The sequence below is a fragment of the Protopterus annectens genome, chromosome 10.part0 (assembly GCF_019279795.1).
Source record: "Protopterus annectens isolate FY-2018-M chromosome 10.part0, PAN1.0, whole genome shotgun sequence".
NCBI classification, from domain to species: Eukaryota; Metazoa; Chordata; order Ceratodontiformes; family Protopteridae; genus Protopterus; species Protopterus annectens.
The window spans coordinates 1690636609-1690654635 of NC_056744.1; the positions used below are offsets into that span (position 1 = coordinate 1690636609).

The following is an 18027-nucleotide window of genomic DNA, read 5'->3' on the forward strand; positions in this document are numbered from 1 at the left end:
TACTGATTTTTAAAAATCATTTGGTTAGCATGAAGTATCTTTCATCTTTTCTGTCTAATCTAGGCAACACATTCTGGAGCCAATCACTCCAAAACTGTAAGTTTGGACAGAAAGAACAAATTGGTTTATAGCTTGGATTTTGTTCCTAGAAGTCAAACGCTGTTTTCAGGATTAATTCAAGTCTTCTAAAGTATTCCTTACTAAGTTTTATTTACATTTGTTCATGTTTTATTGTTGATCCTTCATCAATTCCCAAATATTTATACACTCCCTCTTGCTCAATCTCTTTTAATCACATTCTTGTCCCAAACTGATGTTTTCCTGGTGCTGCAGTTTTCCTGCTTTAAAGGTTGCTTTTGCACATTCATCAAGGCCAAATAACATTCTTGTATCATCTTTAAAATTTCTGACAACCTGCAGCTGTACTTTTATCTGATGAGCTATACAGTTTTACATCATCGACAAAGAGAAGATGAGAAGTTTTTATACTTTGTTGTTTTCTAGGAGCCACATTATAACCATGACCTAAGCTGTTACATAAACAGCTTAATGGGTTAAGGGCAAGACAGAATAGCAACAGTGACAGTCACCCTGAAATATCTCCCTTTGAATTTTTATCCCTGGGATAATAATTTGGCCCTTATCATGGTTTAATTGCAAAGTAGTCTGCAATTGTTTCATGGTCACTGTAACATAGTCAATCAGTGCTGGATGTATATTATACATTTTTAAGCACTCTTTTATCCATAAATGTGGGTTACTATCAAACGCTTTTTTGTAGTCAATCCATGCCATACTTAGATTCTTCCTCTTTTTACAGTTCTCCACTATGACTTTATTTAACACCAAATGATCCTTTGTTCTATATAACTTTCTTTTATTGCCCTTTTGCTCTACTGCCATAATTGAGTTTTCTTCTAAGTGCCTATAAACTCTGTCAGCATCAATTCCCGTGTGTAGTTTATACGTCGTCAGAAGGCAAGTTATTGGTCTAAAGTAGGAGCATTGTTTTACCTGCTGTTAGCCAGATTAGTGTTTGTTCAGAGTGTGCATATAAATAGTTCTTACTCCTAGCCAGATCTTCACGCAAAGATGTTACTACATTTAACCAAAAGTTAGGCAGTGCATGTGGGCCAGAGGTTTTCCAATTAGAGGCTTTTCTTAACTTTGTTTCAGTTGCTCTGGCTGTTACTTCAACCCATTTCATATCCTGTACCTTTAAACTTCTTATTATTTCTTTTATCCACTTAGCATCTTTATTGTGTTCCACAGGATCTTCATAGATATTTCTCCAAAATGCATCTATTTTTTCTTTTTTTGGTGGTCTTTCAATTCCTTTTACCTTGTTTCCCAATTCTCTATAACACTTTTTTGGGTCATCACTAAATTGCCTGTTTTGTAGTTTTCCTTTATATTTATTTGTGTAGTTTTCCTTTATATTTATTTGTGTATTTTCTAAGTTTTTCCTCCTGTGCTGAAACTTTTAATTTATGATTTGTGATAGTGCATGATAGATCCGTCTGTTCTAATACAGTGCACTGCTTTTATCACATCTATCTTTCTTAGTATTTTTATCTATTCCCTCTTCTATAGTCTTCCAACAGGGAAACTCTTAATTGCTTTATATGTTTCTCTATTCGATAACTTCATGATGGCATTCGATTTCTTCCCTACCTTTGTCTCACTACCCTGTGCTCTTGTGGTAGAACTTTATCAGTTATTAATTTAGCTGCAGAGTAACATATCCTGTTTACTTCTATTATATTTCATGGATCTCTATGGACAGTCCTAATTACTGTGTTCATTTGTTTAACTTCTGAATTTTGTTTTTTTTTTTACCTTCTGCAGTTTACTTCTTTTACTAATTTTAATATATCTATGTCCATTAAATCAGGCAATTCTGCCCTTAGTTCATTTTCTTCCAGGCTGAGGGCACATCCTTTGTTTTCCACTTACTGTGGGCATTCGATAGAAAGTTTTACAGCATCTTCTTGTGGCACCTCATCTTCAATTATATCCTGGGCCATCCGTTGCTTTGTCATATGGGAACTCGCTGGCCTATCACTTCTCAACATTGACTGCATCAGAGCTTCCACAGTCTCCTGTTCCTTCCCTTGCTGTCTAGCTTTAAGTCAATGTTTATACTTGTTTCCTGTGGAAGACTCCAAAATATCTTGATGGCACCTCATCATTTGCTTCCTTTTCCACTGGTTTCCCTTAATTTGGATATCCATTGCTCTATCCTGTTGTGGTGCTTTCTGCATTAGATTTTCTACACTGAATCCTTCACTTTGCAGGTGCTCCGTAACCTCAATTTCTATTTCTTTAACTTCTCCATTACTGATCTCCTTTTCTTCTTTGTCTTTTTTTTTTTTTTTTGTATTGTAAGGTTTTCCATATCCGGGTTCCTTTGTTTTATTTCTCTTCAAATATCTTTGGTGCTGCTCTTTTTGTATTGGTTAATTTTGCTTTCTCTTTGACATAAATATTACACCATATTAAATCTCTTTCTTCCCCATGTCCATACTCCTTCAGATTCTCCTGATCTTCCTGCTTCTCCTTACTTTGGGGACTCACTCCATCATGCTGTGATACAGTCTGTGTTAGACTTTCTATATTAAATCCTTCACTCCGCAGACACTCCGTAACTTCAACTTCTATTTCTTTAACTTCTACTTTACTAATCTTCTTTTCCACATTCCATTTTTATGATATTAATTTTCCTATTGTGAAATTGTCCACATCTGGATGCCTTTGCCTGTATTTCTCTTTGAATATCTTTGTGACTGCCTTCACTATAGTAGTGAACTTGGCTTTCTCCTTTGCATAATATCGCACCATATCAAATCTCTCTCTTTCCCATGTCCATATTTCTTTTTTATACTTTTCAAGAATGTCTAGGATTTGTTGTTTACATTTTCACACTTCCTCAGGATGCTTCTTTTTCCAAGCATATCAAAGTTTCTTGATCTATATACTGTTTTTCAAAAGTCTGTTGCATTAATAAATGCACATTTTTATTTGAAGCTTCTGACAGTTTTTCCTGTGAAAGTATTTTTCTTTCCTCAGATTTACCTCCCCCGTGCGAGTCCTTTCATGTATTACTAGATGCCTCCTTTGTCTGAAACACTTATTGCATTCAGGACATTTATATGGTTTCTTTTCTTTGTGAACTAACACATGAAGTCTAAGGTTACTAGTTGTTGTGAAACACTTACTGCATTCAGTACATTTATATGGTGTCTCCCTTTTTTGATTTCTCCAAGTCTTTTGGGTTTCTAATACCATGATGGGAATGGACCCCATTCTACGATTAAAGTTCATGAAATTAGTATTATTTCACTCTTTGATGTTAGCCAAAAGTGCTCTTTGCAGTACCCGCAGTGTGCCCAGCAATGACTCCTGCAATTCATATGGTGTTACATGAATTGGCAACATATCTAAATATGATTGTAAATTATTTTTTATAAGACCACTTGCTCCTACTACTATTGGAACTGTCTGGGTATCTTTCTTCCACATAGCTCTCGTTTCTGCCTGCAGACCAAGGTACTTTATGACTTTGTGTCTCTCTGTAGGCAAGACACTATAGTCACTAGGTGTGGCGATTTCAATGCTACTTTTGTCTTCTTTTCTTGGAAAGTTATATCCGGTTTTCTACCATCTATCTTTTGGACTGTTGGTATTGGGTGATCCCATGTGATATAAACTTTATCATTTTCTATGATTTTCTGTGGCTCATGTTTCCAATGTTTTTCAACCACTTTGATGCTATAATGTTTACACAATCTCCAGTGTAACAATCTTGCCACATTATTATGCCTTCCAGTTTACAGTCCCTCTGCCATTAGAGCATCGCAACCAGCAATAAGGTGTGTAACCGTTTCCAACTCAGTTCCACTAAACCTACATATGTCTGTTTCTCCCACATGTTCAATGGACTTAGTAAACCAGCATGTACGCAGCCCACTATCTTGGGCTGCCAATAAAAACCTTTCATTTCTTGGTGTAAATTCACCTTTCCTTAACCATTCCTGCATTCTTTCTTGATTAAGTTTTTTATACTTGCAACTATATTTATGTTTTTTTCACATTTCTTGCCTTCTCATCTGATCCTTCACCTTATATTCTTTCTTTTCTTTTTTAGCACATTCAGTTGCTGCCTGGTTTTTAACCACATCTGGTTTGATTTCCATTCATGCTTGACGTCGATATGCTTCTGCTAAATTAAGCAGAGATGTCATCACAGATTTATTCTCATGTTTCAAAACTTTCACCACTTTTGGATCTTGTGAGGTCAATAGATATGTGTGGAGTCCCACAATTGCAGATCTATACATGCAATCAATTTCAAGGAGGGCCATCCCTCCTTCAGAACGGGGATATATAATCGTGGTATACACTGATTTTTATAAATCATTTGGTGAGCATGAAGAATCCTTCATATTTGTATATCCAGTCTTTACAACACTTTTTGGGGCCAGTCAATCACTCCAAAACTATAAGTTAGGACAGGAAGAGCAAATTTATTTATAGCTTGGATCTTGTTCCTAGGTGTCAATGCTGTTTCCAAGATTAATTTAAGTCTTCTAAAGTACTCCTTATTAAGCTTTATTTACATTTGTTCATGTTTTATTGCTGATCCTTCATCAATTCCCAAGTCTTTATACACCCCCTCTTGCTCAAGTTCTTTTATATCACACTCTTGTCCCAAATTTATGTTTTCCTGGTGCTGCAATTTTTCTTTTTTAAAGGTTGGTTTTGCATATTTATCAAGACCAAATGACATTCCGATATCATCTGAAAAAGTTTTGACAACCTGCAGCTGTGCTTTCAGTTCCTCATCTGATGAGCTATACAATTTTAAATCATCAACAAAGAGAAGATGAGAAGTCACTAGACTTTGTTTTCTAGTAGCCAAATTGTAGCTATGGCCTAGGCTGTTTAGTAAGCAGCTTAATGGGTTAATGGCAAGGCAGAATAACAAGGGTGACAGACAGTCACCCTGGAATATCCCCCTTTGAATTTTTATCCCTGGGATAATAATCCGTCCTTTATCATGGCTTAATTGCAAAGTGGTCTGCCACTGTTTCATGGTTACTGCAATGTAATCAATCAGTGTAGGGTGTATCTTATACATTTTTTAGCACTCTTTTATCCATGAATGTGGGACACTATAAAATGCTTTTTTTTTAGTCAATCCATGCCATACTTAGGTTCTTCCCCTTCTTACAATTCTCCACTATAACTTTGTTTAACAACAAATGGTCCTTTGTTCCATATGACTTTCTTTTATTGCCCTTTTGTTCTACTGCCATAACTGAGTTTTCTTCTAAATGACTATAAACTCTGTCAGTGTCAATTCCCATGTATAGTTTGTATGTTGTTGGAAGACAAGTTATTGGTCTATAATTTTTAGAGTAGCATGCAGGTTCACTCTTAAGTAAGAGCATTGTTTTTCCTGCTGTTAACCAGTGTGGTGTGTGTTCGGGATGCATGGCTAAATCATCGTGCAAAAAAGTTAATACTTTACGCCAAAGGTTAGGTACTGCATCTAGGCCTGGGGTTTTCCAGTTAGAGGCTTTTCTCAACTTTATTTCAATCTCTCTAGTTATTTCATCCCATTTCACATTCTGTACCTTTAAACTTCTTATTCCTTCTTTTATTTCTTCTATCCATTTAGCATCTTTGTTATGTTACACAGCATCTTCATAGATACTTCTCCAAAATGTATCTACTCCCTCTTTTTTTGGCAGTCTATCTATTCCTTTTACCTTATTTCCCAGTTCTCTAAAAAAAACTTTTCTGGGTCATCAATAATTTGTTCATTTTGTGTTTTTCCATTACATTTATCTTCATATCTTCTAAGTCTTTGCACCTGTTTTGTAATTTTTAGTTTATCTCAATAGTGCATAACAGATCCTGGTCTGTTCTAATACCACACATTGCTTTTATCACATCTATCTTTCTTAATATTTTTATTGGTTTGTTCCCTCTTCTATAATCTTCTAACAATGATACTTCTCGTCTTAGCTGCTTTATAGTTTTCTCTATTCGATATTCTCCCCTGTGTGAGTCCTTTCATGTATTACTAGATGCCCCCTTTGTCTGAAACACTTATTGCATTCAGGACATTTAAATGATTTCTCTTCTTTGTGAACTAACAGATGACGTCTAAGGTTACTAGTTGTTGTGAAACCCTTGCTGCATTCAGGGCATTTATATGGTGTCACCCCAGTGTGGGTCCATTCATGGCGTATTAGAGCTCTTCTTTCTCTGAAACACTTACTGCATTCAGGACATTTATATGGTCTTTCTCCCGTGTGAGTCCTTTCATGTTTTACTAGATGTCCCCTTTGTCTGAAACACTTATTGCATTCAGGACATTTAAATGATTTCTCTTCTTTGTGAGCTAACAGATGACGTCTAAGGCTACTAGTTGCTGTAAAATGCTTGCTGCATTCAGGACATTTATATGGTGTCACCCCCTTGTGAGTCCATTCATGGCGTATTAGAGCTTTTCTTTCTACGAAACACTTATTGCATTCAGGGCACTTATATGGTCTCTCCCCGTGTGAGTCCTTTCATGGATTATTAGAGCTCTTCTTTCTATGAAACACTTATTGCATTCAGGGCACTTATATGGTCTCTCCCCCGTGTGAGTCCTTTCATGGATTACTAGACGCGACCTTTGTCTGAAACACTTATTGCACTCAGGACATTTATATGGTGTCTCCCCCGTGTGAGTCCTTTCATGGATTATTAGAGCTTTTCTTTCTATGAAACACTTATTGCATTTAGGGCACTTATATGGTCTCTCCCCAGTGTGAGTCCTTTCATGTATTACTAGACTCCACCTTTGTCTGAAACACTTATTGCACTCAGGACATTTATATGGTGTCTCCCCAGTGTGAGTTCTTTCATGCATTACTAAAGTCCCCCTTCGCCTGAAACACTTATTGCATTCAGGACATTTATATGGTCTCTCTCCAGTGTGAGTCCTTTCATGTTTAACTAGATGTCCCCTTTGTCTGAAACACTTATTGCATTCAGGACATTTAAATGATTTCTCTTCTTTGTGAGCTAACAGATGACGTCTAAGGCTACTAGTTGTTGTAAAATGCTTGCTGCATTCAGGACATTTATATGGTGTCACCCCCTTGTGAGTCCATTCATGGCGTATTAGAGCTTTTCTTTCTACGAAACACTTATTGCATTCAGGGCACTTATATGGTCTCTCCCCCGTGTGAGTCCTTTCATGTATTACTAGACTCGACCTTTGTCTGAAACACTTATTGCATTCAGGGCATTTATATGGTTTATTTTCTTTGTGAGCTGTCCTGTGTACTAATAGACTTTGCTGTACTACAAAACTTCGGTCACAATCAGCGTTCATGTTGCAGGTGTATCCTGGACGAAGCTGTGTTACAGGTATAACAGGATGCTTGTTGGAGCCCTTCAGAGTTTGAATAGAGTGCTGCAGGTTCTCTGTAGGATAATGTAACACAGATACTCCAAGTGATTGCTGCTGACTCCAGCAAATGCTCCAGTCTCTACTCACATTGCCTACAAACAGATTAATTATTAGTTCTGTATCACAATGATGAAATACGTGGGTTTCATTTTAGTTACAACAGCACACATGCAGTTTTATCCATTTCAAATAATATCAATTTTCCATTTTTAATTTTAATATTTTCTGCTGCTTTTAACATGATAAAAAGAACAAAAATAATGCAGACTCTTCATTTATGAGAATTTAGTCAAAGACAGTAAAGAACAAAATAATTTACAAAAATCAACAGTTTTGAATATAAAACATACCATCAATCAATCATAACTACAGGCATACATCTCCACTTTTCCTCACTAACATTTAAGTCATATTGTAACTGTACTGTAACTGACTCCCATGATGCTCTTCATGTTTCACTGTTGCAATCATTACATTTGGGTAATCCTGCTGGCAGGTTGCCCTCAGCCAGCCTGAATTCCAAAGTCTTGGGTCCTGCGTCGGCTGCTGTCACCTCTTCCCTGACGTCAGGTCATCAGGGGTATAAAAGAAGCAGCCGACGCTATTTTCTTAAGTCATTCTTGCCGCGTGGTGCCCGAAGCAGAAGCAGTTCGCAAGTGCTGGTCAGCAGACTCCTGAGAATTTTGTGTTCAAGTTTCAGATCCGAAGTCTTCATTAAAGCTAAGTACCCCATTGGGGAAACTTTTTTTCTTGCTCTAGACCGATGTCAGAAAAAGTTAACAATTGTATTTCTTGTGGAAAGCAAATGGACTTTCATTCTTACTGTATTCCTTGCCTAGTCCCTGCCCACGGCATTTCAAGTTGTCAGTTTTGTGCTAGATTTAACCAATGCACTATTAAGCGTCGGTATAACTTTGCATTAAACTATTTTAGGCGCAGATTTAATTATAAAATGTCGTCTGATAGCCATCCGACTACCGAAGTTCACAAAAAACACAGAGAAAAAGAAAAAGATAGACAACCAAGGCCCAAAACCGATGATGAAGCTTCTCCTAAGCCAGTCGCCGGTTCTCAGTGAGGCACTTTCGCAGCCCCTGACACCCGCTTTTAGAGTCGCAGGCCACTACCGACTCCCACGTGGAGTCGGCTTTACCGCTGGAAACTCAAGGTATTGGAGCCTTGGCCACTATTCCCTCAGATGGGTCCAGAGCCACTGAGCAGGCACCGGCTTCTGGGGGTGTATTTAGACCTAAACATCTATACATTAAACTGACTACAACTTCAAAGGCAAAGACTAAAGCACCTTTAAAGACAAAGAAACTTACTCAAGAGCCAAATGGACAGGCCTCCATGCCCAAAAAACAGATGCTCAAAATGGCCGAAGACTTGATTACCTTGATCAGGGGGTTCACATCCCCCTCCTAATAAAAGGCGTAGGCAAGAGACAGACTATGAATCTTCAGATCAGGTTTCTATTTCTTCCGATTCCTCTTCTGATCAGGAATATTCACTTCCCCCCTATGAGGATTCTGATGCTGAAGAATCTATTCCTTCAGCTTCTCCACCCGAGGACTAATCTTTTGGGAAAACCTTGCATACCATGAGGAAGCATTTCCACTGGCTGAGCCAAGATTTTTCAGAATCTAAAAAGAGGCTCAGGGACTTCCTTTTACTACCTCAACCCACGCCTCTAGCCATTCCACCTGTGTTAGACATTGTAGATGATGTGTTTTCTGAGTCTAGTCTGACACCTGACTCCTTACCTTCAGCTCCTGTTAAGCCTGACGGATATTACAGGGTTCCTGAGTCTCAAATTCTTTTTCAAAAACCCTACTGCAGATCCAGAAACTATTTCACAGGGTCCCAAGGGGATTAAGGTTTCCACTGCAAAAAACCCTACCCGCTCTGATAGAGATTCTAGGGCACTGGATAGATGAGGAAAAAAGATTTACACATTTGCTACCTTGGCTATAAGGGCCTTAAACTGTCAGTTTCATATGCTCAAATATCAGCAACATGTCATGACATTGCTTAAACAGAAAATGTTGTTAAACTCTGAATGTGCAGAAAACAAATAAAAAGATTTACTGCATGCAGCTGAACAAGTTGGAAAGCATACTTTGCAATGTGGTTTTGATTCTCTGGAGGCCTCCTGCAGGGCCGCAGTTATGGGTTCTGTAATTAGGAGGCATGCTTGGTTAAAGGAACAAAATCTGCCTGATCATGTCAAAGTTAAATTATTAGATGCATTGTTACAGCATGATACTTTGGTGTTAAAGCAGAAGAGGTGTTAAAGAAAATGGAGGACAAAGCTAAATCTATGCAAACTGTCAAAGATTTTTTTACAAGTACAGCCACCTAGGTTTAGTAGACACTGGCCTACAACGAATTGGTCCTTTCCAGTGTCAGACAGACCTCAAAGGGGCAAATCCAGACGGCCCAGAGACAGGTCCCAGGCACAAGGTTCATACAGGTCAAAGCAATAGGGTGCTTCTACCTTAAAAAGTGGAGAAGACAAATCACAACCATACAGGAAACAGTCCCAATGACTTCCCCCTGCCTGCACCAAGCACTTATCTCCTGGCAGCACCTTTAGGGGGAAAACTAGCACTATTTTCTCAGAATTGGCACATTATTACCCATGACAAGTGGGTTCTAAACATAGTGTCACAAGGCTACAAGTTTCACTTCCATACCCTGCCAAAAGCGAATTGTTGGCCAGATCTGCCAAAAAATCAATGGGCAGAGGCACACAAACAAGTCTCATCCCTCATGGACATGGGAGCTATTCAACAAGTACCACAGCAAGATCAGGGACAAGGATTTTACACAAGACTGTTCTTGGTACCCAGAAAGGACAAAGCCTGGAGACCAATACTGGACCTATCTATTCTAAACACTTTCCTGGATATACCAAAATTCAAAATGTTGACCTTGCAGCAGCTTCTGCCCATGCTGGGTAAAAAGGCTAGGCTCGTAACTTTAGAACTAAAAGAGGCATACCTGCATGTCCCAATCAGGCAATCATGCAGAATATACCTCAGATTAAAAACTGGCTCAATGCATTACCAATTCTCTGCACTGCCCTTTGGCTTATCTACTGTGCCCAGGATATTTACAAAGTGCCTGGCACCAGTAATTGCTTTCTGCAGACAAAGAGGAATACAAATATATTCTTACTTGGACGACTGCCTAATTCAAGCAGAGAACAAGGACATTCTACTACAGCATCTAGCGTTTGTGAAAAGACTTTTAACATGCCTAGGGTACACAGTCAACGAAAAGAAATCAAAACTAGAACCCTCTTGAGAGATAATATTCCTGGGTGCACGCTTAAATACAACTGCCCAGATGGCTTATCTCACGCCAGACAAACAAAGGCAACTGACTACCTATTTCAAAAGATTGGCAACAAAGGCCCTGTTATCTGCAAAAAAAATTTTGCAGGCTTTGGGCTTCATGGCATCCTGCATCCTACTAATTCCATATGCAAGACTGCATATGAGGAAACTTCAATGGTACCTAAAAAGTGTCTGGACACAACATTGCCACAGTCTGGAAACAATGATTACTCTTATTCCCTGCCTGCAACAGGAGTTTCGATGATGGGCGAAGGCTTGCCACCAAAACAAGGGACAGCCATTCACATTAACCCCAGCCAGGCAGTACCTAACAACGGATGCATCAGATTATGCCTGGGGGGGGCGCACATGGCAGGAAGAGGGATTCAAGGCACCTGGTCTACAAACCAAATACATCTACATATCAATCAAAAAGAGATGCTAGCTGTTCAAAATGCCCTGACAGCCTTCAAGGACCATCTTCATCCGGGACAACTACTGATAAAGACAGACAACACCACGGTCATGTGGTATATAAACAAGCAGGGGGGGCACACATTCTTACCCCCTTTGCAGACTAGCCATGGCTTTATGGGACACAGCATTGACTTACCAAGTTCATCGGCAGGCACAATTCCTGCCAGGAAAGGAAAATACTCTGGCAGACGAATTAAGCAGAAACCTCATGGATCCACACGAGTGGCAGCTGGATTCACAAGTCTTCAGCATAACAAAGAAATGGGGATGCCCGGACATAGATCCATTTGCCTCCCCTCACAACTACCAACTAAAAAGATTCTGCACACGGACTTATCACAGACAAGCATGGAAAGTGGACGCCTTATCTTTCAACTAGAAAAGCCCATCAGTATATGCCTTTCCTCCACTGCCTCTCCTCCCCAAGGTACTCCTAAAGGTCAGACAGGAGAAACCAAAGATGATACTGATTGCCCCAGACTGGCCCTGCCAGTACTGGTATCCAATCTTAAGGAACTTTTCTCAATGTCAAGCCTGGACCTTACCTCTAATACCTCATCTACTGTCCCAACAAAGCAATCAGATCCTGCACAGCCAACTCAGGACCCTAAACCTGGCAGCATGGCGTATAATGTAGCCATACAAAGCACACCTCTCAGTAAAGCTGTGATGGATGTCATTTTGGAAGCTAGAACGCCTAGTACTAGGAAATCTTATGCTGGAAAATGGAAGAGATTTTGTGCTTGGAACCAGGCACAAGGAACTGATACAGCTGTACCAAATATTTCTCAGATTTTGCAATACTTAACTGAGATGCTGGACAAAGGCCTATCTTTTTCATCAATTAAAATTCATGCCTCTGCCATTTCGGCTCATTACAATACAGAGCCACCAATCTTTTCTCATTCTTTATTAAGGCAGTACCTCAGACGAGCCAAACATTTAAGGCCTCCAAGGAGATCACCAATACCTGCATGGGACCTCAATTATGTCTTGGAAAAACTTACCCTACCTCCTTTTGAACCGGCTGCTACTGCAGATATAAAGTTTTTATCTTGGAAAACAGCTCTGCTCCTAGCAATAACTTCTGCAAGATGAGTGTCAGAGCTACAGGCACTCATGGCTGTGGAACCTTTTATCATTTTTTATCCAGACAGGGTCTCTCTGAGGACAAACCCAACATTTATGCCTAAGGTGGTGTCCAGTGTGGCCCTTAACCAAACTATTGATTTGCCAACTTGTTATCCAAATCCACAGAACAAGGGGGAAAGAATTCTCCATTCTTTGGACGTACACAGACAGCTTAGATTCTATTTAGACAAAACTAAAGTTTTCAGGAAAACAGAGCAATTACTAGTGGCATATGCCGCAGGATCACAAGGAAAGGCCATCTCCAAATAGACTATTTCAAAGTGTATAGGCCACTGCATTCGTTTCTGTTATTCACAGCATGGCAAGCCAGTGCCTAAGGGCATTAGGCCACATTCAACCAGAGCTGCAGCCACTTCAGCAGCCTTTCTCAGGGGAGTACCAACTAAGGACATTTTAGAGGCTGCTACTTGGAGTTCAGTGCACACATTTACAAAGCATTATCATCTGCCACTTTATTCTAAATCCAGGGCAGGCTTTACCACTGCATTTCTGCAGGGCCTCATAGCCGCTCCTAATGCTGTTTAGCTCCAGCCTCCCAACCATAGCTTTGGCACTCTACCCAAATGTAATGACTGCAACAGTGAAACACGAAGAACATAGTACAGTTGTGTACACTTACCATAAATGTAGATGTTCAAGTGTATTCACTGTTGCAGGTTACCCACCCGCCATCCCCTTATTTCTGCTGGAACTTATCTTTCCTTCTCTGATCTATATAACCTATGTGGTTTATTTGCTTATAGATGAAGGTAAAGTTTATATTGGTGCATGTATGTTTTATATATACATAGATATATATATTTTGGCTACCCTTTAGAGGGCACCTGACATCTGGGGCAAGAAAAACTGAAGAAAATGGCATCGGCTGCATCTTTTGTACCCCTGACATCAGGGAGGGGGTGACAGCAACCGACGCAGGACCCAAGACTTTGGAATTCAGGCTGAGTGAGGGCAACCTGCCAGCAGGATCACCCAAATGTAATGACTGCAACTGTGAATACACTCCAACATCTACATTTATGGTAAGTGTACACAACTGTACTTTTCATCTTTTCATGCAAATGTATTTGTAGTATGGCATTTAAATGCATCATTCTGCACTTCCCTGGGTGGTTTAAAGTGATCCTTTTGGATTATCACTGGTTGCCACAGTTCAATAATAAAAACATAATCAAGCTGACAAAATGTGCGATGCATGATCAAATAAGAATAGAAGTGCAGAGCACATTGAAATAGAGTACAACAATGTAACAACTGGTTATAATGAAGTGCAACAATAACTTTAATGTATGCAAATAGAGTATCACTTACTAATACAAGTTTATACTGCTACATTACATTCAGCAACACATGAAGCTGCCATGTCCTTGATGCAAAAGGATTGTTGAGGGTGGAAATGAGTAACATACCTTATGAGGTTTGACACTTCAGAGGCATATCCAGAGAAAGTACCATTGCATAACTACCTTAACATCACAATGGATATTTGTGTGTAGTCACTGTTGTAGTCATGACAACAGGGAACTCTGTTCCAGGCGGACCAATATGCAGACAGAATTTTAGAGATGAGCACCCTTCCATCTTGGCCAGGCTGATGTCACCTAATGTACGAAACATACATCTGCATACTTGACATAAAGGTGACATTTGTTCATAACATATTTGGATCTTTCATGTCTCTTTATAGGTCACTGTGTCATGATATACAACGCTGCAGAGGAATTTCCCAGTTATTAAACTGGGACCCACAGAGTTCTACACTTCCTAAGGAGGACAACCAGGAAGAAAGCATTAGAAAAAAATGAAATGAAGGATCAGGTTTAGGATGAAAGGACACAGGCATTCACTCCAGCCTTAGGTTCCTAAGATGATACAGGGGTCCAGAAAGTACAGTTTTGTACCTGCCATAAATGTAGATGTTCCAGTGCTAATACAGCTGCAGTAATCACAGATGGGTTTTCTGCCGTAAGGCGGGTCCTCGGTCGGCCGAATTCCAAAGTCTAGGTCCGGCGTCGGTTGTTGTCGCTTTCTTTCCTGACGTCAGTGAGGCAGGGGTATATAAGACACAGCCGACGCCATTTTCTTCAGTCTTTCTTGCCCCAGATGTCAGGTGCCCCCAGAAGGAAGACAATACATAACTTATATTTATATACATGCAATACAATATAATCAAAAATCAGTAGTTGCAAGCAAATATACCATAGAAGGATAACCCAACCAGGTTGTATGAAGAGGGGTTAGGCCCTAGGCCTTTACCAAGAGGGGAAGGAGGGAGGGAAACCTGTACTGCAGCTGTATTAGCACTCGAACATCTACATTTATGGTAGGTACAAAACTGTACTATGTTCATCGTGCATACAGCTGCAGTAATCACATATGGGTAGAATCCCAAAGCTACGCACAGGGTGGTAGGCACTAGGTGGAACTGGGATGAGCCAGAATGCCCTGCAACACAGCAGTGGCAAAGCCTGCTCTAGTTTTGGAATATAAAGGCAGGTGGTAGTGTTTTGTGAAGGTATGAACAGAACTCCAAGTGGCTGCCTCCAAAATATCTTTGGTAGGAACTCCTCTGAGGAAGGTTGTAGAGGTAGCTGTGGCCCTGGTGGAGTGGGATCTGATGCCTGTAGGGACAGATTTTCCATGATAGGAGTAACAAAACCGTATGCAGTGGCCTATCCATTTTGAAATTGTCTGTTTGGTAACTGGCTTCCCTTGAGCTCCTACAGCATAGGACACAAAAAGTTGTTCTGATTTCCTGAAAGGCTTTGTTCTGTCCAAATAATAACGTAGCTGTCTATGGATGTCTAAGGAGTGTAGCAGCCTTTCCCCTTTGTTTTAAGGATTGGGGTAAAAGGTAGGTAAGTGTATGGCTTGATTTAAAGCTACCCTGGATACCACTTTAGGCATAAATGACGGGTTGGTTCGAAGGGAAACCCTGTTCTGATGGAAGATGAGAAAGGGCTGCACAGCCATGAGGGCTTGTAGTTCCGAAACCCTACAAGCTGAGGTAATGACCAGAAGGAAAGCTGTTTTCCAGGACAAATATTGCAAATCTGTTGAGGCAGCTGGTTCAAAGGGAGGCAATGTTAATTTTTCTAGAATGTAATTAAGATCCTAGGCTGGCATTGGTTGTTTCCTTGGTGGTCTTATATTCTTAGCCCCTCTGAGGAACTGTCTTAAGAGTGCGTGAGAGAATAAGGGTGGATCAGTGTTGAATTCTGCAGAAATGGCTGAGGCAAGGATTTTTATGGAGGAAAATGAAAGTCCACTGTTCAACAGCTCAGCTAGATACTGTAATACCTGAGGCAAATTCAGTTTTCTACGATCCTGGCCTTTTTTCTCATTCCAAGAGCAAAACTGTTTCCATTTTGCGGAGTAAGCCTTTCTAGTAGATGGCCTTTTAGCCTCCAAAATGACATCCTGCACCTCTTTGGGGAGTAGGGTCTGTTGTGGTGTTAAGGAATTTTCCATGCAGCGAGATTGAGTGTTTTCAGCTGACTGTGAAGAGTTTTGTAGCTGTGCTGAGTCAGTAGAAGAGGCATTAGAGGTAGAGACCAGGGAGGAGTATGCGTTAGGCTCCTCAGGAGTGGGTACCAGTGTTGTCTTGGCCAGTCTGGAGCAATCAGTATCATCTTTGGTCTGTCTGCTCTTGCTTTCAAGAGCACCTTGGGCAGAAGAGGCAGAAGTGGGAAAGCGTAAACTGTCCATGCTGCCCAACTGAATGAAAGGGCATCCACTCTCCAGGCCTTTGGATGAAAGGTCCTTGAACAGAACTTTTCCAATTGATGATTCCTATGGGAGGCGAAGAGATCTATGTCTGGCCTTCCCCATGCTTGGATTATCTTTGTAAACACTTGAGGATGCAACTTCCATTCGTGTGGATCTGTCATATTTCTGCTTAGATTGTCTGCCAGCGTGTTTTCCAAACCTGGCAAGTACTGTGCTTGAAGTTCGATTTGCCATTCCAGAGCCAAGTTCCAAAGTGTCATGGCTAGTCTGCACAGGGGATATGAATGTGTTCCTCCTTGTTTGTTTATGTACCACATTACTGTGGTGTTGTCTGTTCTTATCAATAATTGTCCTGGATGCAGGAGGTCCTTGAAAGCTGTAATTGCATTTATCACTGCTAGCATTTCTTTTTGATTTATGTGAAGGTGCTTTTCCTTTTGGGACCATTTGCCCTGAATGCACCTGTCTGTCATGTGCGCCCCCCCAGGCGTAATCTGAGGCGTCTGTTGTGATGACTTGATTTGCTTGAGGCTTGCAGAATGGGAGACCTGTGTTTGTTTGACATGCTTGGGCCCACCATAGAAATTCCTTTTGCAAACATGGAATTATTGGTATTACTGTTTCCAAACTGTGCCTGTGTTGAGACCATAGGTTTTTTAGGTACCATTGAAGTTTCCTCATATGCAACTTTGCACATGGGATTAAAAGAATGCAAGATGCCATGAAGCCCAGAGCCTGCAGGATTTTCCTTGCAGTAAGCCTGGTACAATTTGCTAGTATTTTGAAGTACTGAGTAAGTTGCCCCTGTTTTTCTGGCGTAAGATAGGCCATCTGGGTGTTTGTGTCCAAGTTGGCACCCAGAAAAGTTATTTTCTGAGATGGTGTTAGCCTGGATTTCTCTTTGTTGACTGTGTATCCCAGAGAATTCAGTAACTGTGTTACATAAGCCAGATGTTCCAGAAATATGTGCTTGCTGTCCGCTTGGATCAGGCAGTCGTCCAAATAAGGGTAAATTTGTATCCCTTGAAGTCTGCAGTAGGCAATTACTGATGCCAGGCATTTCGTGAATACTCTGGGTGCAGTAGATAAGCCAAAGGGCAAAGCAGAGAATTGATAGTGGATTGAACCTGCAAGAAATCTGAGGTATCTTCTGCAGCTTTGTCTGATTGGGACATGCAGGTATGCCTCCTTGAGGTCCAATGTTACCAGCCAAAACTCCTTGCCCAGCATGGGAAGATGATGCTGTAATGTGAGCATTTTGAATTTTGGTACAAGTAAAAATGTGTTTAGGATGGATAAGTCCAAAATGGGTCTCCAGTCGGTTCCTTTCCTTGGTACCAGAAATAGCCTGGAATAAAATTGTTTGTGAGTAGGTACCTCTTGAATAGCTTTCATGTCTATGAGCTTTGAAATTTGTAGTTGTGCCTCTGCCCTTTGATTGTGTGGCAGGTTTGGCATGCCTCTCATTTTTGGAAGAGTGTGGAAATGAAATCTGTAGCCTCTGTTTATAATGTCCAGGATCCATTTGTCTGTTGTGACAATATGCCAGTTTCTTGTAAATAATGCCAGCTTTCCTCCCAAGGGTGCTGCCAGCTGAGACTTGCTTGGCATGGAAAGGAGGAAGTCATTGGGTTTGTTTCCTGTATTGTTGTGCACTGTCTTCGCCACCTCTTGGTACTGGAGTTTGCCATTGCCTGCCTCTATATGATCCTTGTGATTGTCCTCTGCCCCTTGTGCACCTGTATCTACCTCTTTGGGGCTTGTCCGTGGCTGGAAAGGACCAGTTTTTAGAAGGCCAATTTCTGCTAAAACATGGTGGTTGAACCTGTAGAAAAGCTTTGACAGTTTGCATAG

At 40.5% G+C, this 18027-nt stretch overlaps 1 protein-coding gene and 1 pseudogene across 1 annotated transcript in view; one reads left to right on the forward strand and one right to left on the reverse strand.

The window, feature by feature from the left end:
- The window catches only part of LOC122813901 (zinc finger protein 436-like), a 770947-nt gene that overhangs the window by 110935 nt on the left and 641985 nt on the right, over positions 1 to 18027 (forward strand). The window lies entirely within an intron of this gene.
- On the reverse strand, positions 5975 to 7947 carry LOC122813905 (annotated as a pseudogene).